A 27,834-nucleotide genomic window follows, 5' to 3' on the forward strand; every position below is an offset into this window, starting at 1 on the left:
GCTGGGACAGTGTTAGACACAGCGGGAATAAGAACGGCTGGGACAGTGTTAGACACAGCGGGAATAAGAACGGCTGGGACAGTGTTAGACACAGCGGGAATAAGAACGGCTGGGACAGTGTTAGACACAGCAGGAATAAGAACGGCTGGGACAGTGTGAGACACAGCGGGAATAAGAACGGCTGGGACAGTGTTAGACACAGCGGGAATAAGAACGGCTGGGACAGTGTAAGACACAGCGGGAATAAGAACGGCTGGGACAGTGTTAGACACAGCGGGAATAAGAACGGCTGGGACAGTGTTAGACACAGCGGGAATAAGAACGGCTGGGACAGTGTGAGACACAGCGGGAATAAGAACGGCTGGGACAGTGTTAGACACAGCGGGAATAAGAACGGCTGGGACAGTGTGAGACACAGCGGGAATAAGAACGTCTGGGACAGTGTTAGACGCAGCGGGAATAAGAACGGCTGGGACAGTGTTAGACACAGCGGGAATAAGAACGGCTGGGACAGTGTTAGACACAGCGGGAATAAGAACGGCTGGGACAGTGTTAGACACAGCGGGAATAAGAACGGCTGGGACAGTGTTAGACACAGCGGGAATAAGAACGGCTGGGACAGTGTTAGACGCAGCGGGAATAAGAACGGCTGGGACAGTGTTAGACACAGCGGGAATAAGAACGGCTGGGACAGTGTTAGACACAGCGGGAATAAGAACGGCTGGGACAGTGTTAGACACAGCGGGAATAAGAACGGCTGGGACAGTGTTAGACACAGCGGGAATAAGAACGGCTGGGACAGTGTTAGACACAGCGGGAATAAGAACGGCTGGGACAGTGTTAGACACAGCGGGAATAAGAACATCTGGGACAGTGTGAGACACAGCGGGAATAAGAACGGCTGGGACAGTGTTAGACACAGCGGGAATAAGAACGGCTGGGACAGTGTTAGACACAGCGGGAATAAGAACGGCTGGGACAGTGTTAGACACAGCGGGAATAAGAACGGCTGGGACAGTGTGAGACACAGCGGGAATAAGAACGGCTGGGACAGTGTTAGACACAGCGGGAATAAGAACGGCTGGGACAGTGTTAGACACAGCAGGAATAAGAACGGCTGGGACAGTGTTAGACACAGCGGGAATAAGAACGGCTGGGACAGTGTTAGACACAGCGGGAATAAGAACGGCTGGGACAGTGTTAGACACAGCGGGAATAAGAACGGCTGGGACAGTGTGAGACACAGCGGGAATAAGAACGGCTGGGACAGTGTTAGACACAGCGGGAATAAGAACGGCTGGGACAGTGTTAGACACAGCGGGAATAAGAACGGCTGGGACAGTGTTAGACACAGCGGGAATAAGAACGGCTGGGACAGTGTTAGACACAGCGGGAATAAGAACGGCTGGGACAGTGTTAGACACAGCGGGAATAAGAACGGCTGGGACAGTGTTAGACACAGCGGGAATAAGAACGGCTGGGACAGTGTTAGACGCAGCGGGAATAAGAACGGCTGGGACAGTGTGAGACACAGCGGGAATAAGAACGGCTGGGACAGTGTTAGACACAGCGGGAATAAGAACGGCTGGGACAGTGTTAGACGCAGCGGGAATAAGAACGGCTGGGACAGTGTTAGACGCAGCGGGAATAAGAACGGCTGGGACAGTGTTAGACACAGCGGGAATAAGAACGGCTGGGACAGTGTTAGACGCAGCGGGAATAAGAACGGCTGGGACAGTGTTAGACGCAGCGGGAATAAGAACGGCTGGGACAGTGTTAGACACAGCGGGAATAAGAACGGCTGGGACAGTGTTAGACACAGCGGGAATAAGAACGGCTGGGACAGTGTTAGACGCAGCGGGAATAAGAACGGCTGGGACAGTGTGAGACACAGCGGGAATAAGAACGGCTGGGACAGTGTGAGACACAGCGGGAATAAGAACGGCTGGGACAGTGTGAGACACAGCGGGAATAAGAACGGCTGGGACAGTGTTAGACGCAGCGGGAATAAGAACGGCTGGGACAGTGTTAGACACAGCGGGAATAAGAACGGCTGGGACAGTGTTAGACGCAGCGGGAATAAGAACGGCTGGGACAGTGTTAGACACAGCGGGAATAAGAACGGCTGGGACAGTGTTAGACACAGCGGGAATAAGAACGGCTGGGACAGTGTTAGACACAGCGGGAATAAGAACGGCTGGGACAGTGTTAGACGCAGCGGGAATAAGAACGGCTGGGACAGTGTTAGACGCAGCGGGAATAAGAACGGCTGGGACAGTGTTAGACACAGCGGGAATAAGAACGGCTGGGACAGTGTTAGACACAGCGGGAATAAGAACGGCTGGGACAGTGTTAGACGCAGCGGGAATAAGAACGGCTGGGACAGTGTTAGACACAGCGGGAATAAGAACGGCTGGGACAGTGTTAGACACAGCGGGAATAAGAACGGCTGGGACAGTGTTAGACACAGCAGGAATAAGAACGGCTGGGACAGTGTTAGACACAGCGGGAATAAGAACGGCTGGGACAGTGTGAGACACAGCGGGAATAAGAACGGCTGGGACAGTGTTAGACACAGCGGGAATAAGAACGGCTGGGACAGTGTTAGACGCAGCGGGAATAAGAACGGCTGGGACAGTGTTAGACACAGCAGGAATAAGAACGGCTGGGACAGTGTTAGACACAGCGGGAATAAGAACGGCTGGGACAGTGTGAGACACAGCGGGAATAAGAACGGCTGGGACAGTGTTAGACACAGCGGGAATAAGAACGGCTGGGACAGTGTTAGACACAGCGGGAATAAGAACGGCTGGGACAGTGTTAGACACAGCGGGAATAAGAACGGCTGGGACAGTGTTAGACACAGCGGGAATAAGAACGGCTGGGACAGTGTTAGACACAGCGGGAATAAGAACGGCTGGGACAGTGTGAGACACAGCGGGAATAAGAACGGCTGGGACAGTGTTAGACACAGCGGGAATAAGAACGGCTGGGACAGTGTTAGACACAGCGGGAATAAGAACGGCTGGGACAGTGTTAGACACAGCGGGAATAAGAACGGCTGGGACAGTGTTAGACACAGCGGGAATAAGAACGGCTGGGACAGTGTGAGACACAGCGGGAATAAGAACGGCTGGGACAGTGTTAGACACAGCGGGAATAAGAACGGCTGGGACAGTGTTAGACACAGCGGGAATAAGAACGGCTGGGACAGTGTTAGACACAGCGGGAATAAGAACGGCTGGGACAGTGTTAGACGCAGCGGGAATAAGAACGGCTGGGACAGTGTTAGACGCAGCGGGAATAAGAACGGCTGGGACAGTGTTAGACGCAGCGGGAATAAGAACGGCTGGGACAGTGTTAGACACAGCGGGAATAAGAACGGCTGGGACAGTGTTAGACACAGCGGGAATAAGAACGGCTGGGACAGTGTTAGACACAGCGGGAATAAGAACGGCTGGGACAGTGTGAGACGCAGCGGGAATAAGAACGGCTGGGACAGTGTTAGGCACAGCGGGAATAAGAACGGCTGGGACAGTGTTAGACACAGCGGGAATAAGAACGGCTGGGACAGTGTTAGACGCAGCGGGAATAAGAACGGCTGGGACAGTGTTACACGCAGCGGGAATAAGAACGGCTGGGACAGTGTTATACACAGCGGGAATAAGAACGGCTGGGACAGTGTTAGACACAGCGGGAATAAGAACGGCTGGGACAGTGTTAGACGCAGCGGGAATAAGAACGGCTGGGACAGTGTTACACACAGCGGGAATAAGAACGGCTGGGACAGTGTTAGACACAGCGGGAATAAGAACGGCTGGGACAGTGTTAGACGCAGCGGGAATAAGAACGGCTGGGACAGTGTTAGACACAGCGGGAATAAGAACGGCTGGGACAGTGTTAGACACAGCGGGAATAAGAACGGCTGGGACAGTGTGAGACACAGCGGGAATAAGAACGGCTGGGACAGTGTTAGACGCAGCGGGAATAAGAACGGCTGGGACAGTGTTAGACACAGCGGGAATAAGAACGGCTGGGACAGTGTTAGACACAGCGGGAATAAGAACGGCTGGGACAGTGTTAGACACAGCGGGAATAAGAACGGCTGGGACAGTGTTAGACACAGCGGGAATAAGAACGGCTGGGACAGTGTTAGACACAGCGGGAATAAGAACGGCTGGGACAGTGTGAGACACAGCGGGAATAAGAACGGCTGGGACAGTGTGAGACACAGCGGGAATAAGAACGGCTGGGACAGTGTTAGACACAGCGGGAATAAGAACGGCTGGGACAGTGTTACACACAGCGGGAATAAGAACGGCTGGGACAGTGTTAGACACAGCGGGAATAAGAACGGCTGGGACAGTGTTAGACACAGCGGGAATAAGAACGGCTGGGACAGTGTTAGACACAGCGGGAATAAGAACGGCTGGGACAGTGTGAGACACAGCGGGAATAAGAACGGCTGGGACAGTGTGAGACACAGCGGGAATAAGAACGGCTGGGACAGTGTTAGACACAGCGGGAATAAGAACGGCTGGGACAGTGTGAGACACAGCGGGAATAAGAACGGCTGGGACAGTGTGAGACACAGCGGGAATAAGAACGGCTGGGACAGTGTTAGACACAGCGGGAATAAGAACGGCTGGGACAGTGTTAGACACAGCGGGAATAAGAACGGCTGGGACAGTGTTAGACACAGCGGGAATAAGAACGGCTGGGACAGTGTTAGACACAGCGGGAATAAGAACGGCTGGGACAGTGTTAGACACAGCGGGAATAAGAACGGCTGGGACAGTGTTAGACACAGCGGGAATAAGAACGGCTGGGACAGTGTTAGACACAGCGGGAATAAGAACGGCTGGGACAGTGTGAGACGCAGCGGGAATAAGAACGGCTGGGACAGTGTTAGACACAGCGGGAATAAGAACGGCTGGGACAGTGTTAGACACAGCGGGAATAAGAACGGCTGGGACAGTGTTAGACGCAGCGGGAATAAGAACGGCTGGGACAGTGTGAGACGCAGCGGGAATAAGAACGGCTGGGACAGTGTGAGACACAGCGGGAATAAGAACGGCTGGGACAGTGTTAGACACAGCGGGAATAAGAACGGCTGGGACAGTGTGAGACACAGCGGGAATAAGAACGGCTGGGACAGTGTTAGACACAGCGGGAATAAGAACGGCTGGGACAGTGTGAGACACAGCGGGAATAAGAACGGCTGGGACAGTGTTAGACGCAGCGGGAATAAGAACGGCTGGGACAGTGTTACACACAGCGGGAATAAGAACGGCTGGGACAGTGTGAGACACAGCGGGAATAAGAACGGCTGGGACAGTGTTAGACACAGCGGGAATAAGAACGGCTGGGACAGTGTGAGACACAGCGGGAATAAGAACGGCTGGGACAGTGTGAGACACAGCGGGAATAAGAACGGCTGGGACAGTGTTAGACACAGCGGGAATAAGAACGGCTGGGACAGTGTTAGACACAGCGGGAATAAGAACGGCTGGGACAGTGTTAGACACAGCGGGAATAAGAACGGCTGGGACAGTGTTAGACACAGCGGGAATAAGAACGGCTGGGACAGTGTTAGACACAGCGGGAATAAGAACGGCTGGGACAGTGTTAGACACAGCGGGAATAAGAACGGCTGGGACAGTGTTAGACGCAGCGGGAATAAGAACGGCTGGGACAGTGTTAGACGCAGCGGGAATAAGAACGGCTGGGACAGTGTTAGACACAGCGGGAATAAGAACGGCTGGGACAGTGTTAGACGCAGCGGGAATAAGAACGGCTGGGACAGTGTGAGACGCAGCGGGAATAAGAACGGCTGGGACAGTGTTAGACACAGCGGGAATAAGAACGGCTGGGACAGTGTGAGACACAGCGGGAATAAGAACGGCTGGGACAGTGTTAGACACAGAGGGAATAAGAACGGCTGGGACAGTGTTAGACACAGCGGGAATAAGAACGGCTGGGACAGTGTTAGACACAGCGGGAATAAGAACGGCTGGGACAGTGTTAGACACAGCGGGAATAAGAACGGCTGGGACAGTGTGAGACACAGCGGGAATAAGAACGGCTGGGACAGTGTTAGACACAGCGGGAATAAGAACGGCTGGGACAGTGTTAGACACAGCGGGAATAAGAACGGCTGGGACAGTGTTAGACGCAGCGGGAATAAGAACGGCTGGGACAGTGTTAGACGCAGTGGGAATAAGAACGGCTGGGACAGTGTGAGACACAGCGGGAATAAGAACGGCTGGGACAGTGTTAGACGCAGCGGGAATAAGAACGGCTGGGACAGTGTTAGACACAGCGGGAAAAAGAACGGCTGGGACAGTGTTAGACACAGCGGGAATAAGAACGGCTGGGACAGTGTTACACACAGCGGGAATAAGAACGGCTGGGACAGTGTGAGACGCAGCGGGAATAAGAACGGCTGGGACAGTGTTAGACACAGCGGGAATAAGAACGGCTGGGACAGTGTTAGACACAGCGGGAATAAGAACGGCTGGGACAGTGTTAGACACAGCGGGAATAAGAACGGCTGGGACAGTGTTAGACACAGCGGGAATAAGAACGGCTGGGACAGTGTGAGACGCAGCGGGAATAAGAACGGCTGGGACAGTGTTAGACACAGCGGGAATAAGAACGGCTGGGACAGTGTTAGACACAGCGGGAATAAGAACGGCTGGGACAGTGTGAGACACAGCGGGAATAAGAACGGCTGGGACAGTGTTAGACACAGCGGGAATAAGAACGGCTGGGACAGTGTGAGACACAGCAGGAATAAGAACGGCTGGGACAGTGTTAGACACAGCGGGAATAAGAACGGCTGGGACAGTGTGAGACACAGCGGGAATAAGAACGGCTGGGACAGTGTTAGACGCAGCGGGAATAAGAACGGCTGGGACAGTGTGAGACACAGCGGGAATAAGAACGGCTGGGACAGTGTTAGACGCAGCGGGAATAAGAACGGCTGGGACAGTGTTAGACACAGCGGGAATAAGAACGGCTGGGACAGTGTTAGACACAGCGGGAATAAGAACGGCTGGGACAGTGTGAGACACAGCGGGAATAAGAACGGCTGGGACAGTGTTAGACACAGCGGGAATAAGAACGGCTGGGACAGTGTTAGACACAGCGGGAATAAGAACGGCTGGGACAGTGTGAGACACAGCGGGAATAAGAACGGCTGGGACAGTGTTAGACACAGCGGGAATAAGAACGGCTGGGACAGTGTTAGACACAGCGGGAATAAGAACGGCTGGGACAGTGTTACACACAGCGGGAATAAGAACGGCTGGGACAGTGTTAGACACAGCGGGAATAAGAACGGCTGGGACAGTGTTAGACACAGCGGGAATAAGAACGGCTGGGACAGTGTGAGACACAGCGGGAATAAGAACGGCTGGGACAGTGTGAGACACAGCGGGAATAAGAACGGCTGGGACAGTGTTAGACACAGCGGGAATAAGAACGGCTGGGACAGTGTTAGACACAGCGGGAATAAGAACGGCTGGGACAGTGTTAGACACAGCGGGAATAAGAACGGCTGGGACAGTGTTAGACACAGCGGGAATAAGAACGGCTGGGACAGTGTGAGACACAGCGGGAATAAGAACGGCTGGGACAGTGTTAGACACAGCGGGAATAAGAACGGCTGGGACAGTGTTAGACACAGCGGGAATAAGAACGGCTGGGACAGTGTGAGACACAGCGGGAATAAGAACGGCTGGGACAGTGTGAGACACAGCGGGAATAAGAACGGCTGGGACAGTGTTAGACACAGCGGGAATAAGAACGGCTGGGACAGTGTTAGGCACAGCGGGAATAAGAACGGCTGGGACAGTGTTAGACACAGCGGGAATAAGAACGGCTGGGACAGTGTTAGACACAGCAGGAATAAGAACGGCTGGGACAGTGTTAGACGCAGCGGGAATAAGAACGGCTGGGACAGTGTGAGACACAGCGGGAATAAGAACGGCTGGGACAGTGTTAGACGCAGCGGGAATAAGAACGGCTGGGACAGTGTTAGACACAGCGGGAATAAGAACGGCTGGGACAGTGTTAGGCGCAGCGGGAATAAGAACGGCTGGGACAGTGTTAGACACAGCGGGAATAAGAACGGCTGGGACAGTGTGAGACACAGCGGGAATAAGAACGGCTGGGACAGTGTTAGACACAGCGGGAATAAGAACGGCTGGGACAGTGTTAGACACAGCGGGAATAAGAACGGCTGGGACAGTGTTAGACACAGCGGGAATAAGAACGGCTGGGACAGTGTTAGACACAGCGGGAATAAGAACGGCTGGGACAGTGTTAGACACAGCAGGAATAAGAACGGCTGGGACAGTGTGAGACACAGCGGGAATAAGAACGGCTGGGACAGTGTTAGACACAGCGGGAATAAGAACGGCTGGGACAGTGTTAGACACAGCGGGAATAAGAACGGCTGGGACAGTGTTAGACACAGCGGGAATAAGAACGGCTGGGACAGTGTTAGACACAGCGGGAATAAGAACGGCTGGGACAGTGTTAGACACAGCGGGAATAAGAACGGCTGGGACAGTGTGAGACACAGCGGGAATAAGAACGGCTGGGACAGTGTTAGGCACAGCGGGAATAAGAACGGCTGGGACAGTGTTAGACACAGCGGGAATAAGAACGGCTGGGACAGTGTTAGACGCAGCGGGAATAAGAACGCCTGGGACAGTGTTAGACACAGCGGGAATAAGAACGGCTGGGACAGTGTTAGACACAGCGGGAATAAGAACGGCTGGGACAGTGTGAGACACAGCGGGAATAAGAACGGCTGGGACAGTGTTAGACGCAGCGGGAATAAGAACGGCTGGGACAGTGTTAGACACAGCAGGAATAAGAACGGCTGGGACAGTGTTAGACACAGCGGGAATAAGAACGGCTGGGACAGTGTTAGACGCAGCGGGAATAAGAACGGCTGGGACAGTGTGAGACGCAGCGGGAATAAGAACGGCTGGGACAGTGTTAGACGCAGCGGGAATAAGAACGGCTGGGACAGTGTTAGACACAGCAGGAATAAGAACGGCTGGGACAGTGTTAGACACAGCGGGAATAAGAACGGCTGGGACAGTGTGAGACACAGCGGGAATAAGAACGGCTGGGACAGTGTTAGACACAGCGGGAATAAGAACGGCTGGGACAGTGTGAGACGCAGCGGGAATAAGAACGGCTGGGACAGTGTTAGACACAGCGGGAATAAGAACGGCTGGGACAGTGTTAGACACAGCGGGAATAAGAACGGCTGGGACAGTGTTAGACACAGCGGGAATAAGAACGGCTGGGACAGTGTTAGACACAGCGGGAATAAGAACGGCTGGGACAGTGTTAGACGCAGCGGGAATAAGAACGGCTGGGACAGTGTTAGACACAGCAGGAATAAGAACGGCTGGGACAGTGTTAGACACAGCGGGAATAAGAACGGCTGGGACAGTGTTAGACGCAGCGGGAATAAGAACGGCTGGGACAGTGTTAGACACAGCGGGAATAAGAACGGCTGGGACAGTGTGAGACACAGCGGGAATAAGAACGGCTGGGACAGTGTTAGACACAGCGGGAATAAGAACGGCTGGGACAGTGTGAGACACAGCGGGAATAAGAACGGCTGGGACAGTGTTAGACACAGCGGGAATAAGAACGGCTGGGACAGTGTGAGACGCAGCGGGAATAAGAACGGCTGGGACAGTGTTAGACACAGCGGGAATAAGAACGGCTGGGACAGTGTTAGACACAGCGGGAATAAGAACGGCTGGGACAGTGTTAGACACAGCGGGAATAAGAACGGCTGGGACAGTGTTAGACACAGCGGGAATAAGAACGGCTGGGACAGTGTGAGACGCAGCGGGAATAAGAACGGCTGGGACAGTGTTAGACACAGCGGGAATAAGAACGGCTGGGACAGTGTTAGACACAGCGGGAATAAGAACGGCTGGGACAGTGTTAGACGCAGCGGGAATAAGAACGGCTGGGACAGTGTTAGACACAGCGGGAATAAGAACGGCTGGGACAGTGTTAGACACAGCGGGAATAAGAACGGCTGGGACAGTGTTAGACACAGAGGGAATAAGAACGGCTGGGACAGTGTTAGACACAGCGGGAATAAGAACGGCTGGGACAGTGTTAGACACAGAGGGAATAAGAACGGCTGGGACAGTGTGAGACACAGCGGGAATAAGAACGGCTGGGACAGTGTTAGACACAGCGGGAATAAGAACGGCTGGGACAGTGTTAGACACAGCGGGAATAAGAACGGCTGGGACAGTGTGAGACACAGCGGGAATAAGAACGGCTGGGACAGTGTTAGACACAGCGGGAATAAGAACGGCTGGGACAGTGTGAGACACAGCGGGAATAAGAACGGCTGGGACAGTGTTAGACACAGCGGGAATAAGAACGGCTGGGACAGTGTGAGACGCAGCGGGAATAAGAACGGCTGGGACAGGGTTAGACACAGCGGGAATAAGAACGGCTGGGACAGTGTTACACACAGCGGGAATAAGAACGGCTGGGACAGTGTTAGACACAGCGGGAATAAGAACGGCTGGGACAGTGTGAGACAGCGGGAATAAGAACGGCTGGGACAGTGTTAGACACAGCGGGAATAAGAACGGCTGGGACAGTGTTACACACAGCGGGAATAAGAACGGCTGGGACAGTGTTAGACACAGCGGGAATAAGAACGGCTGGGACAGTGTTAGACACAGCGGGAATAAGAACGGCTGGGACAGTGTGAGACGCAGCGGGAATAAGAACGGCTGGGACAGTGTTAGACGCAGCGGGAATAAGAACGGCTGGGACAGTGTTAGACGCAGCGGGAATAAGAACGGCTGGGACAGTGTGAGACGCAGCGGGAATAAGAACGGCTGGGACAGTGTTAGACACAGCGGGAATAAGAACGGCTGGGACAGTGTTAGACACAGCGGGAATAAGAACGGCTGGGACAGTGTGAGACACAGCGGGAATAAGAACGGCTGGGACAGTGTTAGACACAGCGGGAATAAGAACGGCTGGGACAGTGTGAGACACAGCGGGAATAAGAACGGCTGGGACAGTGTGAGACACAGCGGGAATAAGAACGGCTGGGACAGTGTGAGACACAGCGGGAATAAGAACGGCTGGGACAGTGTTAGACACAGCGGGAATAAGAACGGCTGGGACAGTGTGAGACACAGCGGGAATAAGAACGGCTGGGACAGTGTTAGACACAGCGGGAATAAGAACGGCTGGGACAGTGTTAGACACAGCGGGAATAAGAACGGCTGGGACAGTGTTAGACACAGCGGGAATAAGAACGGCTGGGACAGTGTTAGACGCAGCGGGAATAAGAACGGCTGGGACAGTGTTAGACGCAGCGGGAATAAGAACGGCTGGGACAGTGTTAGACGCAGCGGGAATAAGAACGGCTGGGACAGTGTGAGACACAGCGGGAATAAGAACGGCTGGGACAGTGTTAGACGCAGCGGGAATAAGAACGGCTGGGACAGTGTTAGACGCAGCGGGAATAAGAACGGCTGGGACAGTGTTAGACACAGCGGGAATAAGAACGGCTGGGACAGTGTTAGACACAGCGGGAATAAGAACGGCTGGGACAGTGTTAGACACAGCGGGAATAAGAACGGCTGGGACAGTGTTAGACACAGCGGGAATAAGAACGGCTGGGACAGTGTTAGACACAGCGGGAATAAGAACGGCTGGGACAGTGTTAGACGCAGCGGGAATAAGAACGGCTGGGACAGTGTTAGACACAGCGGGAATAAGAACGGCTGGGACAGTGTGAGACACAGCGGGAATAAGAACGGCTGGGACAGTGTTAGACACAGCGGGAATAAGAACGGCTGGGACAGTGTTAGACGCAGCGGGAATAAGAACGGCTGGGACAGTGTTAGACACAGCGGGAATAAGAACGGCTGGGACAGTGTGAGACACAGCGGGAATAAGAACGGCTGGGACAGTGTTAGACACAGCGGGAATAAGAACGGCTGGGACAGTGTTAGACACAGCGGGAATAAGAACGGCTGGGACAGTGTGAGACACAGCGGGAATAAGAACGGCTGGGACAGTGTTAGACACAGCGGGAATAAGAACGGCTGGGACAGTGTTAGACGCAGCGGGAATAAGAACGGCTGGGACAGTGTTAGACACAGCGGGAATAAGAACGGCTGGGACAGTGTGAGACACAGCGGGAATAAGAACGGCTGGGACAGTGTTAGACACAGCGGGAATAAGAACGGCTGGGACAGTGTTAGACACAGCGGGAATAAGAACGGCTGGGACAGTGTGAGACACAGCGGAAATAAGAACGGCTGGGACAGTGTGAGACACAGCGGGAATAAGAACGGCTGGAACAGTGTTAGACGCAGCGGGAATAAGAACGGCTGGGACAGTGTTAGACACAGCGGGAATAAGAACGGCTGGGACAGTGTTAGACACAGCGGGAATAAGAACGGCTGGGACAGTGTTAGACACAGCGGGAATAAGAACGGCTGGGACAGTGTTAGACGCAGCGGGAATAAGAACGGCTGGGACAGTGTTACACACAGCGGGAATAAGAACGGCTGGGACAGTGTTAGACACAGCGGGAATAAGAACGGCTGGGACAGTGTTAGACGCAGCGGGAATAAGAACGGCTGGGACAGTGTTAGACACAGCGGGAATAAGAACGGCTGGGACAGTGTTAGACACAGCGGGAATAAGAACGGCTGGGACAGTGTTAGACGCAGCGGGAATAAGAACGGCTGGGACAGTGTTAGACGCAGCGGGAATAAGAACGGCTGGGACAGTGTTAGACACAGCGGGAATAAGAACGGCTGGGACAGTGTTAGACACAGCGGGAATAAGAACGGCTGGGACAGTGTGAGACACAGCGGGAATAAGAACGGCTGGGACAGTGTGAGACACAGCGGGAATAAGAACGGCTGGGACAGTGTGAGACACAGCGGGAATAAGAACGGCTGGGACAGTGTTAGACGCAGCGGGAATAAGAACGGCTGGGACAGTGTGAGACGCAGCGGGAATAATAACGGCTGGGACAGTGTTAGACACAGCGGGAATAAGAACGGCTGGGACAGTGTTAGACACAGCGGGAATAAGAACGGCTGGGACAGTGTTAGACGCAGCGGGAATAAGAACGGCTGGGACAGTGTGAGACGCAGCGGGAATAAGAACGGCTGGGACAGTGTGAGACACAGCGGGAATAATAACGGCTGGGACAGTGTGAGACACAGCGGGAATAAGAACGGCTGGGACAGTGTGAGACACAGCGGGAATAAGAACGGCTGGGACAGTGTGAGACACAGCGGGAATAAGAACGGCTGGGACAGTGTTAGACACAGCAGGAATAAGAACGGCTGGGACAGTGTTAGACACAGCGGGAATAAGAACGGCTGGGACAGTGTTAGACACAGCGGGAATAAGAACGGCTGGGACAGTGTTAGACACAGCAGGAATAAGAACGGCTGGGACAGTGTTAGACACAGCGGGAATAAGAACGGCTGGGACAGTGTTAGACACAGCGGGAATAAGAACGGCTGGGACAGTGTTAGACGCAGCGGGAATAAGAACGGCTGGGACAGTGTTAGACACAGCGGGAATAAGAACGGCTGGGACAGTGTTAGACACAGCGGGAATAAGAACGGCTGGGACAGTGTTAGACACAGCGGGAATAAGAACGGCTGGGACAGTGTTAGACACAGCGGGAATAAGAACGGCTGGGACAGTGTTAGACACAGCGGGAATAAGAACGGCTGGGACAGTGTTAGACACAGCGGGAATAAGAACGGCTGGGACAGTGTTAGACACAGCGGGAATAAGAACGGCTGGGACAGTGTTAGACACAGCGGGAATAAGAACGGCTGGGACAGTGTTAGACGCAGCGGGAATAAGAACGGCTGGGACAGTGTTAGACACAGCGGGAATAAGAACGGCTGGGACAGTGTTAGACACAGCGGGAATAAGAACGGCTGGGACAGTGTTAGACACAGCGGGAATAAGAACGGCTGGGACAGTGTTAGACACAGCGGGAATAAGAACGGCTGGGACAGTGTTAGACGCAGCGGGAATAAGAACGGCTGGGACAGTGTGAGACACAGCGGGAATAAGAACGGCTGGGACAGTGTGAGACACAGCGGGAATAAGAACGGCTGGGACAGTGTTAGACGCAGCGGGAATAAGAACGGCTGGGACAGTGTTAGACACAGCGGGAATAAGAACGGCTGGGACAGTGTTAGACACAGCGGGAATAAGAACGGCTGGGACAGTGTTAGACACAGCGGGAATAAGAACGGCTGGGACAGTGTTAGACACAGCGGGAATAAGAACGGCTGGGACAGTGTTAGACACAGCGGGAATAAGAACGGCTGGGACAGTGTTAGACGCAGCGGGAATAAGAACGGCTGGGACAGTGTGAGACACAGCGGGAATAAGAACGGCTGGGACAGTGTGAGACACAGCGGGAATAAGAACGGCTGGGACAGTGTTAGACACAGCGGGAATAAGAACGGCTGGGACAGTGTTAGACACAGCGGGAATAAGAACGGCTGGGACAGTGTTAGACACAGCGGGAATAAGAACGGCTGGGACAGTGTGAGACACAGCGGGAATAAGAACGGCTGGGACAGTGTTAGACACAGCGGGAATAAGAACGGCTGGGACAGTGTGAGACACAGCGGGAATAAGAACGGCTGGGACAGTGTTAGACACAGCGGGAATAAGAACGGCTGGGACAGTGTGAGACACAGCGGGAATAAGAACGGCTGGGACAGTGTGAGACACAGCGGGAATAAGAACGGCTGGGACAGTGTGAGACACAGCGGGAATAAGAACGGCTGGGACAGTGTTAGACACAGCGGGAATAAGAACGGCTGGGACAGTGTGAGACACAGCGGGAATAAGAACGGCTGGGACAGTGTTAGACACAGCGGGAATAAGAACGGCTGGGACAGTGTTAGACACAGCGGGAATAAGAACGGCTGGGACAGTGTTAGACACAGCGGGAATAAGAACGGCTGGGACAGTGTTAGACACAGCGGGAATAAGAACGGCTGGGACAGTGTGAGACACAGCGGGAATAAGAACGGCTGGGACAGTGTGAGACACAGCGGGAATAAGAACGGCTGGGACAGTGTTAGACACAGCGGGAATAAGAACGGCTGGGACAGTGTTACACACAGCGGGAATAAGAACGGCTGGGACAGTGTTAGACACAGCGGGAATAAGAACGGCTGGGACAGTGTTACACACAGCGGGAATAAGAACGGCTGGGACAGTGTTAGACACAGCGGGAATAAGAACGGCTGGGACAGTGTTACACACAGCGGGAATAAGAACGGCTGGGACAGTGTTAGACACAGCGGGAATAAGAACGGCTGGGACAGTGTTAGACACAGCGGGAATAAGAACGGCTGGGACAGTGTGAGACGCAGCGGGAATAAGAACGGCTGGGACAGTGTTAGACGCAGCGGGAATAAGAACGGCTGGGACAGTGTTAGACACAGCGGGAATAAGAACGGCTGGTACAGTGTTAGACACAGCGGGAATAAGAACGGCTGGGACAGTGTTAGACACAGCGGGAATAAGAACGGCTGGGACAGTGTTAGACACAGCGGGAATAAGAACGGCTGGGACAGTGTGAGACGCAGCGGGAATAAGAACGGCTGGGACAGTGTTAGACACAGCGGGAATAAGAACGGCTGGGACAGTGTTAGACGCAGCGGGAATAAGAACGGCTGGGACAGTGTTAGACACAGCGGGAATAAGAACGGCAGGGACAGGGTTAGACACAGCGGGAATAAGAACGGCTGGGACAGTGTTAGACACAGCGGGAATAAGAACGGCTGGGACAGTGTTACACACAGCGGGAATAAGAACGGCTGGGACAGTGTTAGACACAGCGGGAATAAGAACGGCTGGGACAGTGTTAGACACAGCGGGAATAAGAACGGCTGGGACAGTGTTAGACACAGCGGGAATAAGAACGGCTGGGACAGTGTTAGACACAGCGGGAATAAGAACGGCTGGGACAGTGTTACACACAGCGGGAATAAGAACGGCTGGGACAGTGTGAGACGCAGCGGGAATAAGAACGGCTGGGACAGTGTTAGACACAGCGGGAATAAGAACGGCTGGGACAGTGTTAGACACAGCGGGAATAAGAACGGCTGGGACAGTGTTAGACACAGCGGGAATAAGAACGGCTGGGACAGTGTTAGACACAGCGGGAATAAGAACGGCTGGGACAGTGTTAGACGCAGCGGGAATAAGAACGGCTGGGACAGTGTTAGACACAGCGGGAATAAGAACGGCTGGGACAGTGTTAGACACAGCGGGAATAAGAACGGCTGGGACAGTGTTAGACACAGCGGGAATAAGAACGGCTGGGACAGTGTTAGACACAGCGGGAATAAGAACGGCTGGGACAGTGTTAGACACAGCGGGAATAAGAACGGCTGGGACAGTGTTAGACACAGCGGGAATAAGAACGGCTGGGACAGTGTTAGACACAGCGGGAATAAGAACGGCTGGGACAGTGTAAGACACAGCGGGAATAAGAACGGCTGGGACAGTGTTAGACGCAGCGGGAATAAGAACGGCTGGGACAGTGTTAGACACAGCGGGAATAAGAACGGCTGGGACAGTGTTAGACACAGCGGGAATAAGAACGGCTGGGACAGTGTTAGACACAGCGGGAATAAGAACGGCTGGGACAGTGTTAGACACAGCGGGAATAAGAACGGCTGGGACAGTGTTAGACACAGCGGGAATAAAGAACGGCTGGGACAGTGTTAGACACAGCGGGAATAAGAACGGCTGGGACAGTGTTAGACACAGCGGGAATAAGAACGGTTGGGACAGTGTTAGACACAGCGGGAATAAGAACGGCTGGGACAGTGTTAGACACAGCGGGAATAAGAACGGCTGGGACAGTGTTAGACACAGCGGGAATAAGAACGGCTGGGACAGTGTTAGACACAGCGGGAATAAGAACGGCTGGGACAGTGTTAGACACAGCGGGAATAAGAACGGCTGGGACAGTGTTAGACACAGCGGGAATAAGAACGGCTGGGACAGTGTGAGACACAGCGGGAATAAGAACGGCTGGGACAGTGTTAGACACAGCGGGAATAAGAACGGCTGGGACAGTGTGAGACACAGCGGGAATAAGAACGGCTGGGACAGTGTTAGGCACAGCGGGAATAAGAACGGCTGGGACAGTGTTAGACACAGCAGGAATAAGAACGGCTGGGACAGTGTTAGACACAGCGGGAATAAGAACGGCTGGGACAGTGTTAGACACAGCAGGAATAAGAACGGCTGGGACAGTGTGAGACACAGCGGGAATAAGAACGGCTGGGACAGTGTTAGACACAGCGGGAATAAGAACGGCTGGGACAGTGTTAGACACAGCGGGAATAAGAACGGCTGGGACAGTGTTAGACACAGCGGGAATAAGAACGGCTGGGACAGTGTTAGACACAGCGGGAATAAGAACGGCTGGGACAGTGTGAGACACAGCGGGAATAAGAACAGCTGGGACAGTGTTAGACACAGCGGGAATAAGAACGGCTGGGACAGTGTTAGACACAGCGGGAATAAGAACAGCTGGGACAGTGTTAGACACAGCGGGAATAAGAACGGCTGGGACAGTGTTAGACACAGCGGGAATAAGAACGGCTGGGACAGTGTGAGACACAGCGGGAATAAGAACGGCTGGGACAGTGTTAGACACAGCGGGAATAAGAACGGCTGGGACAGTGTTAGACACAGCGGGAATAAGAACGGCTGGGACAGTGTTAGACACAGCGGGAATAAGAACGGCTGGGACAGTGTTAGACACAGCGGGAATAAGAACGGCTGGGACAGTGTTAGACACAGCGGGAATAAGAACGGCTGGGACAGTGTTAGACACAGCGGGAATAAGAACGGCTGGGACAGTGTTAGACACAGCGGGAATAAGAACGGCTGGGACAGTGTTAGACACAGCGGGAATAAGAACGGCAGGGACAGTGTGAGACACAGCGGGAATAAGAACGGCTGGGACAGTGTTAGACACAGCGGGAATAAGAACGGCTGGGACAGTGTTAGACACAGCGGGAATAAGAACGGCTGGGACAGTGTTAGACACAGCGGGAATAAGAACGGCTGGGACAGTGTTAGACACAGCGGGAATAAGAACGGCTGGGACAGTGTTAGACACAGCGGGAATAAGAACGGCTGGGACAGTGTTAGACACAGCGGGAATAAGAACGGCAGGGACAGTGTTACACACAGCGGGAATAAGAACGGCTGGGACAGTGTTAGACACAGCGGGAATAAGAACGGCTGGGACAGTGTTAGACACAGCGGGAATAAGAACGGCTGGGACAGTGTTAGACACAGCGGGAATAAGAACGGCTGGGACAGTGTTAGACGCAGCGGGAATAAGAACGGCTGGGACAGTGTTAGACACAGCGGGAATAAGAACGGCTGGGACAGTGTGAGACACAGCGGGAATAAGAACGGCTGGGACAGTGTTAGACACAGCGGGAATATGAACGGCTGGGACAGTGTTAGACACAGCGGGAATAAGAACGGCTGGGACAGTGTTAGACACAGCGGGAATAAGAACGGCTGGGACAGTGTGAGACACAGCGGGAATAAGAACGGCTGGGACAGTGTTAGACACAGCGGGAATAAGAACGGCTGGGACAGTGTTAGACACAGCGGGAATAAGAACGGCTGGGACAGTGTTAGACACAGCGGGAATAAGAACGGCTGGGACAGTGTTAGACACAGCGGGAATAAGAACGGCTGGGACAGTGTGAGACACAGCGGGAATAAGAACGGCTGGGACAGTGTTAGACACAGCAGGAATAAGAACGGCTGGGACAGTGTTAGACACAGCGGGAATAAGAACGGCAGGGACAGTGTTACACACAGCGGGAATAAGAACGCCTGGGACAGTGTTAGACACAGCGGGAATAAGAACGGCTGGGACAGTGTTAGACACAGCGGGAATAAGAACGGCTGGGACAGTGTTAGACACAGCGGGAATAAGAACGGCAGGGACAGTGTTACACACAGCGGGAATAAGAACGGCTGGGACAGTGTTAGACACAGCGGGAATAAGAACGGCTGGGACAGTGTTAGACACAGCGGGAATAAGAACGGCTGGGACAGTGTTAGACACAGCGGGAATAAGAACGGCTGGGACAGTGTTAGACACAGCGGGAATAAGAACGGCTGGGACAGTGTTAGACACAGCGGGAATAAGAACGGTTGGGACAGTGTTAGACACAGGGAATAAGAACGGCTGGGACAGTGTTAGACACAGCGGGAATAAGAACGGCTGGGACAGTGTTAGACACAGCGGGAATAAGAACGGCTGGGACAGTGTTAGACACAGCGGGAATAAGAACGGCTGGGACAGTGTTAGACACAGGGAATAAGAACGGCTGGGACAGTGTTAGACACAGCGGGAATAAGAACGGCTGGGACAGTGTTAGACACAGCGGGAATAAGAACGGCTGGGACAGTGTTAGACACAGCGGGAATAAGAACGGCTGGGACAGTGTTAGACACAGCGGGAATAAGAACGGCTGGGACAGTGTTAGACACAGGGAATAAGAACGGCTGGGACAGTGTTAGACACAGCGGGAATAAGAACGGCTGGGACAGTGTTAGACACAGCGGGAATAAGAACGGCTGGGACAGTGTTAGACACAGCGGGAATAAGAACGGCTGGGACAGTGTTAGACACAGCGGGAATAAGAACGGCTGGGACAGTGTTAGACACAGCGGGAATAAGAACGGCTGGGACAGTGTTAGACACAGCGGGAATAAGAACGGCTGGGACAGTGTGAGACGCAGCGGGAATAAGAACGGCTGGGACAGTGTTAGACGCAGCGGGAATAAGAACGGCTGGGACAGTGTTAGACGCAGCGGGAATAAGAACGGCTGGGACAGTGTTAGACACAGCGGGAATAAGAACGGCTGGGACAGTGTTAGACACAGCGGGAATAAGAACGGCTGGGACAGTGTTAGACACAGCGGGAATAAGAACGGCTGGGACAGTGTGAGACACAGCGGGAATAAGAACGGCTGGGACAGTGTTAGACACAGCGGGAATAAGAACGGCTGGGACAGTGTTAGACACAGCGGGAATAAGAACGGCAGGGACAGTGTTACACACAGCGGGAATAAGAACGGCAGGGACAGTGTTAGACACAGCGGGAATAAGAACGGCTGGGACAGTGTTAGACACAGCGGGAATAAGAACGGCTGGGACAGTGTTAGACACAGCGGGAATAAGAACGGCTGGGACAGTGTTAGACACAGCGGGAATAAGAACGGCAGGGACAGTGTGAGACACAGCGGGAATAAGAACGGCTGGGACAGTGTTAGACGCAGCGGGAATAAGAACGGCTGGGACAGTGTTAGACACAGCGGGAATAAGAACGGCTGGGACAGTGTTAGACGCAGCGGGAATAAGAACGGCTGGGACAGTGTTACACACAGCGGGAATAAGAACGGCTGGGACAGTGTTAGACACAGCGGGAATAAGAACGGCTGGGACAGTGTTAGACACAGCGGGAATAAGAACGGCTGGGACAGTGTAAGACACAGCGGGAATAAGAACGGCTGGGACAGTGTTAGACGCAGCGGGAATAAGAACGGCTGGGACAGTGTTAGACACAGCGGGAATAAGAACGGCTGGGACAGTGTTAGACACAGCGGGAATAAGAACGGCTGGGACAGTGTTAGACACAGCGGGAATAAGAACGGCTGGGACAGTGTTAGACACAGCGGGAATAAGAACGGTTGGGACAGTGTTAGACACAGCGGGAATAAGAACGGCTGGGACAGTGTTAGACACAGCGGGAATAAGAACGGCTGGGACAGTGTTAGACACAGCGGGAATAAGAACGGCTGGGACAGTGTTAGACACAGCGGGAATAAGAACGGCTGGGACAGTGTTAGACACAGCGGGAATAAGAACGGCTGGGACAGTGTTAGACACAGCGGGAATAAGAACGGCTGGGACAGTGTTAGACGCAGCGGGAATAAGAACGGCTGGGACAGTGTTAGACACAGCGGGAATAAGAACGGCTGGGACAGTGTTAGACACAGCGGGAATAAGAACGGCTGGGACAGTGTTAGACACAGCGGGAATATGAACGGCTGGGACAGTGTTAGACACAGCGGGAATAAGAACGGCTGGGACAGTGTTAGACACAGCGGGAATAAGAACGGCTGGGACAGTGTTAGACGCAGCGGGAATAAGAACGGCTGGGACAGTGTTAGACACAGCGGGAATAAGAACGGCTGGGACAGTGTTAGACACAGCGGGAATAAGAACGCCTGGGACAGTGTTAGACACAGCGGGAATAAGAACGGCTGGGACAGTGTTAGACACAGCGGGAATAAGAACGGCTGGGACAGTGTTAGACACAGCGGGAATAAGAACGGCTGGGACAGTGTGAGACACAGCGGGAATAAGAACGGCTGGGACAGTGTTAGACACAGCGGGAATAAGAACGGCTGGGACAGTGTGAGACACAGCGGGAATAAGAACGGCTGGGACAGTGTTAGACACAGCGGGAATAAGAACGGCTGGGACAGTGTTAGACACAGGGAATAAGAACGGCTGGGACAGTGTTAGACACAGCGGGAATAAGAACGGCTGGGACAGTGTTAGACACAGCGGGAATAAGAACGGCTGGGACAGTGTTAGACGCAGCGGGAATAAGAACGGCTGGGACAGTGTTAGACACAGCGGGAATAAGAACGGCTGGGACAGTGTTAGACACAGCGGGAATAAGAACGGCTGGGACAGTGTTAGACACAGCGGGAATAAGAACGGCTGGGACAGTGTTAGCCAGGAGAACAGGAAAAGAGAAATTATTCATTTCAAATCCAACTCGTGGTTAAAAAGAGTGCAAGCTTATAGGACAACAAAGGTAACTTCTTCAGACGGATGTTTTAGCCGCTGCTGACCTCGCCACCTGGACCTCTCACCGCTAAGGTAAATGCTGCCTCCTACTCTAAAAACCTTAACCCTTTACCCTAAGCCCCAACCCTAATGACAAAAAAACTCTTAACATTAACCGTTTCCCTAATCGCTAAAACCCGAAAAGTTAACCCCCTACCCTGACTGCTAAACCCCTAAAGTTATCCCCCTACCCTAACCGCTAAACCCCTAAAGTTATCCCCCTACCCTAACCGCTAAACCCCTAAAGTTATCTCCCTACCCTAACCGCTAAACCCCTAAAGTTATCCCCTACCCTAACCGCTAAACCCCTAAAGTTATCCCCCTACCCTAACCTCTAAACCCCTAAAGTTACCCCCTACACTAACCGCTAAACCCCTAAAGTTATCCCCCTACCTTAACCGCTAAACCCCTAAAGTTATCCCCCTACCCTAACCACTAAACCCCTAAAGTTATCCCCCTACCCTAACCGCTAAACCCCTAAAGTTATCCCCCTACCCTAACCGCTAAACCCTTAAAGTTATCCCTGTACCCTAACCACTAAACCCCTAAAGTTATCCCCCTACCCTAACCACTAAACCCCTAAAGTTATCCCCCTACCCTAACCACTAAACCCCTACAGTTATCCCCCTACCCTAGCCACTAAACCCCTAAAGTTATCCCCCTACCATAACCACTAAACCCCTACAGTTATCCCCCTACCCTCACCACTAAACGCCTAAAGTTAGCCCCCTACCCTAACCGCTAAACCCCTAAAGTTAACCCCTACCCTAACCACTAAACCCCTAAATTATCCCCCTACCCTAACACTTCCCTTATCATAGAGGCAGACGGGGGCGGAGGCCCCACCTGCCGCTTAACACCAGCAGGGACTTTGTCGTATTTACACAAGAATGACATCCTGTAAAGTCTGAATATTCAGATGTCACTGAGCGGGATACACAAAGTAACGGGACTGTAAATTGGTCAGGAATTGGGGTAAAGGTGTCAGGAGGCTGGAAAGAAGTGGAACTAGAGGTAATTAGGGTACCGTTACCCATCTACAAACCCATCCTGTTTTACATTGCTGCGTTAGGCTAACCTTCTGCACTAAACCCGGTTCAGTTTACATATCCCACTCAACCACAACTGCGTACCCAAACTTACCGGATCTCCTTCTATACATACAAAACCTGTATATCCAGACTTACCGGGATTTCCGTCTTGTATAACAACGACACCTGTATATCCCGACTTACCGGGATCTCCTTCTTGTATAACTACGAGACCTGTATATCCCGACTTACCGGGATCTCCTTCTTGTATAACTACGACACCTGTATATCCAGACTTACCGGGATCTCCTCCTTGTATAACTACAACACCTGTATATCCAGACTTACCGGGATCTCCTCCTTGTATAACTACGACACCTGTATATCCCGACTTACCGGGATCTCCGTCTTGTATAACTACGACACCTGTATATCCAGACTTACCGGGATCTCCTTCTTGTATAACTACAACACCTGTATATCCAGACTTACCGGGATCTCCTCCTTGTATAACTACGACACCTGTATATCCAGACTTACCGGGATCTCCTCCTTGTATAACTACGACACCTGTATATCCAGACTTACCGGGATCTCCTTCTTGTATTACTACGACACCTGTATATCCAGACTTACCGGGATCTCCTTCTTGTATAACTACGACACCTGTATATCCAGACTTACCGGGATCTCCTCCTTGTATAACTACGACACCTGTATATCCCGACTTACCGGGATCTCCTTCTTGTATAACTACGACACCTGTATATCCAGACTTACCGGGATCTCCTTCTTGTATAACTACGACACCTGTATATCCAGACTTACCGGGATCTCCTCCTTGTATAACTACGACACCTGTATATCCAGACTTACCGGGATCTCCTCCTTGTATAACTACGACACCTGTATATCCAGACTTACCGGGATCTCCTCCTTGTATAACTACGACACCTGTATATCCCGACTTACCGGGATCTCTTCCTTGTATAACTACGACACCTGTATATCCCGACTTACCGGGATCTCCTTCTTGTATAACTACGACACCTGTATATCCAGACTTACCGGGATCTCCTCCTTGTATAACTATAACACCTGTATATCCAGACTTACCGGGATCTCCTTCTTGTATAACTACGACACCTGTATATCCAGACTTACCGGGATCTCCTTCTTGTATAACTACGACACCTGTATATCCAGACTTACCGGGATCTCCGTCTTGTATAACTACGACACCTGTATATCCAGACTTACCGGGATCTCCTTGTATAACTACGACACCTTTATATCCAGACTTACCGGGATCTCCTCCTTGTATAACTACGACACCTGTATATCCAGACTTACCGGGTCTCCTCCTTGTATAACTACGACACCTGTGTACCCAGACTCACCGGATCTCCTTCTTGTATAACTACGACACCTGTATATCCAGACTTACCGGATCTCCTTCTTGTATAACTACGACACCTGTATATCCAGACATACCGGGATCTCCTCCTTGTATAACTACGACACCTGTATATCCAGACTTACCGGGTCTCCTCCTTGTATAACTACGAGACCTCTATATCCAGACTTACCGGGATCTCCTTCTTGTATAACTACGACACCTGTATATCCAGACTTACCGGATCTCCTTCTTGTATAACTACGACACCTGTATATCCAGACTTACCGGGTCTCCTCCTTGTATAACTACGAGACCTCTATATCCAGACTTACTGGGATCTCCTCCTTGTATAACTACAACACCTGTATATCCAGACTTACCGGGATCTCCTCCTTGTATAACTACAACACCTTTATATCCAGACTTACCGGATCTCCTTCTTGTATAACTACGACACCTGTATATCCAGACTTACCGGGATCTCCTTCTTGTATAACTACGACACCTGTATATCCAGACTTACCGGGATCTCCTCCTTGTATAACTACGACACCTGTATATCCAGACTTACCGGGATCTCCGTCTTTTATAACTACGACACCTGTATATCCCGACTTACCGGGATCTCCTTCTTGTATAACTACGAGACCTGTATATCCCGACTTACCGGGATCTCCTCCTTCTATAACTACGACACCTGTATATCCCGACTTACCGGGATCTCCTTCTTGTATAACTACGACACCTGTATATCCAGACTTACCGGGATCTCCTCCTTGTATAACTACAACACCTGTATATCCAGACTTACCGGGATCTCCTTCTTGTATAACTACGACACCTGTATATCCAGACTTACCGGGATCTCCTTCTTGTATAACTACAACACCTTTATATCCAGACTTACAGGATCTCCTTCTTGTATAACTACGACACCTGTATATCCCGACTTACCGGGAGCTCCTTCTTGTATAACTACAACACCTGTATATCCAGACTTACCGGGATCTCCTCCTTGTATAACTACGACACCTGTATATCCAGACTTACCGGGATCTCCTCCTTGTATAACTACGACACCTGTATATCCCGACTTACCGGGATCTCCTCCTTGTATAACTATGACACCTGTATATCCCGACTTACCGGGATCTCCTCCTTGTATAACTACGACACCTGTATATCCAGACTTACTGGGATCTCCTTCTTGTATAACTACGACACCTGTATATCCCGACTTACCGGGATCTCCTTCTTGTATAACTACGACACCTGTATATCCAGACTTACCGGGATCTCCTCCTTGTATAACTACAACACCTGTATATCCAGACTTACCGGGATCTCCTTCTTGTATAACTATGACACCTGTATATCCAGACTTACCGGGATCTCCTTCTTGTATAACTACAACACCTTTATATCCAGACTTACCGGATCTCCTTCTTGTATAACTACGACACCTGTATATCCCGACTTACCGGGATCTCCTTCTTGTATAACTACGACACCTGTATATCCAGACTTACCGGGTCTCCTCCTTGTATAACTACGACACCTGTATATCCAGACTTACCGGGTCTCCTCCTTGTATAACTACGAGACCTCTATATTCAGACTTACCGGGATCTCCTTCTTGTATAACTACGACACCTGTATATCCAGACTTACCGGGATCTCCTTCTTGTATAACTACGACACCTGTATATCCAGACTTACCGGGTCTCCTCCTTGTATAACTACGAGACCTCTATATCCAGACTTACCGGGATCTCCTCCTTGTATAACTACGACACCTGTATATCCAGACTTACCGGATCTCCTTCTTGTATAACTACGACACCTGTATATCCAGACTTACCGGATCTCCTTCTTGTATAACTACGACACCTGTATATCCAGACTTACCGGGATCTCCTTCTTGTATAACTACGAGACCTCTATATCCAGACTTACCGGGATCTCCTTCTTGTATAACTACGACATCTGTATATCCAGACTTACCGGGATCTCCTTCTTGTATAACTACGACACCTGTATATCCAGACTTACCGGGATCTCCTCCTTGTATAACTACGACACCTGTATATCCAGACTTACCGGGATCTCCGTCTTTTATAACTACGACACCTGTATATCCAGACTTACCGGGATCTCCTCCTTGTATAACTACGACACCTGTATATCCAGACTTACCGGGATCTCCTTGTATAACTACGACACCTGTATATCCCGACTTACCGGGATCTCCTTCTTGTATAACTACGACACCTGTATATCCCGACTTACCGGGATCTCCATCTTGTATAACTACGATACCTGTATATCCAGACTTACCGGGATCTCCTTCTATACATACAAAACCTGTATATCCAGACTTACCGGGATCTCCTTCTTGTATAACTACGACACCTTTATATCCAGACTTACCGGGATCTCCTTGTATAACTACGACACCTGTATATCCAGACTTACCGGGATCTCCTTGTATACATACGACACCTGTATATCCAGACTTACCGGGATCTCCTCCTTGTATAACTACGACACCTGTATATCCAGACTTACCGGGATCTCCTCCTTGTACTGCTGCGGCACAGTTTATTCGAGCATTTGCCCGTTCTGTGCCGCAGCAGTAGCCTGGCGCGCGCCCGAGTGTGACGGGCGCACGCCGAAGCAGCGGAAGAGCGCCCTCCGATCGGGGCGCTCTCCCTACCGCTGCCGGGTCCGCCGGGTCCCCCGGAACCCCCTGCCGCTGTCCCGCGATCGCGGGACACCAGGGCTCCCTCGGGGAGCCCCTGGACACGCGTGCAGGGGGCGCACGCTCCCGATGACGCGTGACCGCGCGTCTATGACGCGCGGCACGCCGAGGGGCGGCCACTAGCAAGCCGGGAGATTTCCCGGCTTGCGGTACCGACCACACTTCAATAAAGTGTGTCGGTAGTGTATAACTACGACACCTGTATATCCAGACTTACCGGGATCTCCGGTAAAAGAAAGGGGTGAAGGCGGTCACAGCAATAGAAGTCCAGCCCAGGAACAAATAAAATTAAAATCAGCTTTAATTTACATGCTGTACATCACAGAAGGGGCACTCTGACGCGTTTCTCCAGAACTTTATCAAAGACTTACCGGGATCTCCTCCTTGTATAACTACGACACCTGTATATCCAGACTTACCGGGATCTCCTCCTTGTATAACTACGACACCTGTATATCCAGACTTACCGGGATCTCCTCCTTGTATAACTACGACACCTGTATATCCAGACTTACCGGGATCTCCTCCTTGTATAACTACGACACCTGTATATCCAGACTTACCGGGATCTCCTCCTTGTATAACTACGACACCTGTATATCCAGCCTTTCCGGGATCTCCTTCTTGTATAAAC

The 27,834-nt window shown here is 52.1% G+C and overlaps 1 protein-coding gene across 1 annotated transcript in view; it reads right to left on the reverse strand.

The window, feature by feature from the left end:
* CD79B (CD79b molecule) overlaps window positions 1–27,834 on the reverse strand; it is a 52,881-nt gene that overhangs the window by 19,134 nt on the left and 5,913 nt on the right. The window lies entirely within an intron of this gene.

Source organism: Ascaphus truei, unplaced genomic scaffold, assembly GCF_040206685.1.
Source record: "Ascaphus truei isolate aAscTru1 unplaced genomic scaffold, aAscTru1.hap1 HAP1_SCAFFOLD_145, whole genome shotgun sequence".
Classification (NCBI taxonomy): Eukaryota; Metazoa; Chordata; class Amphibia; order Anura; family Ascaphidae; genus Ascaphus; species Ascaphus truei.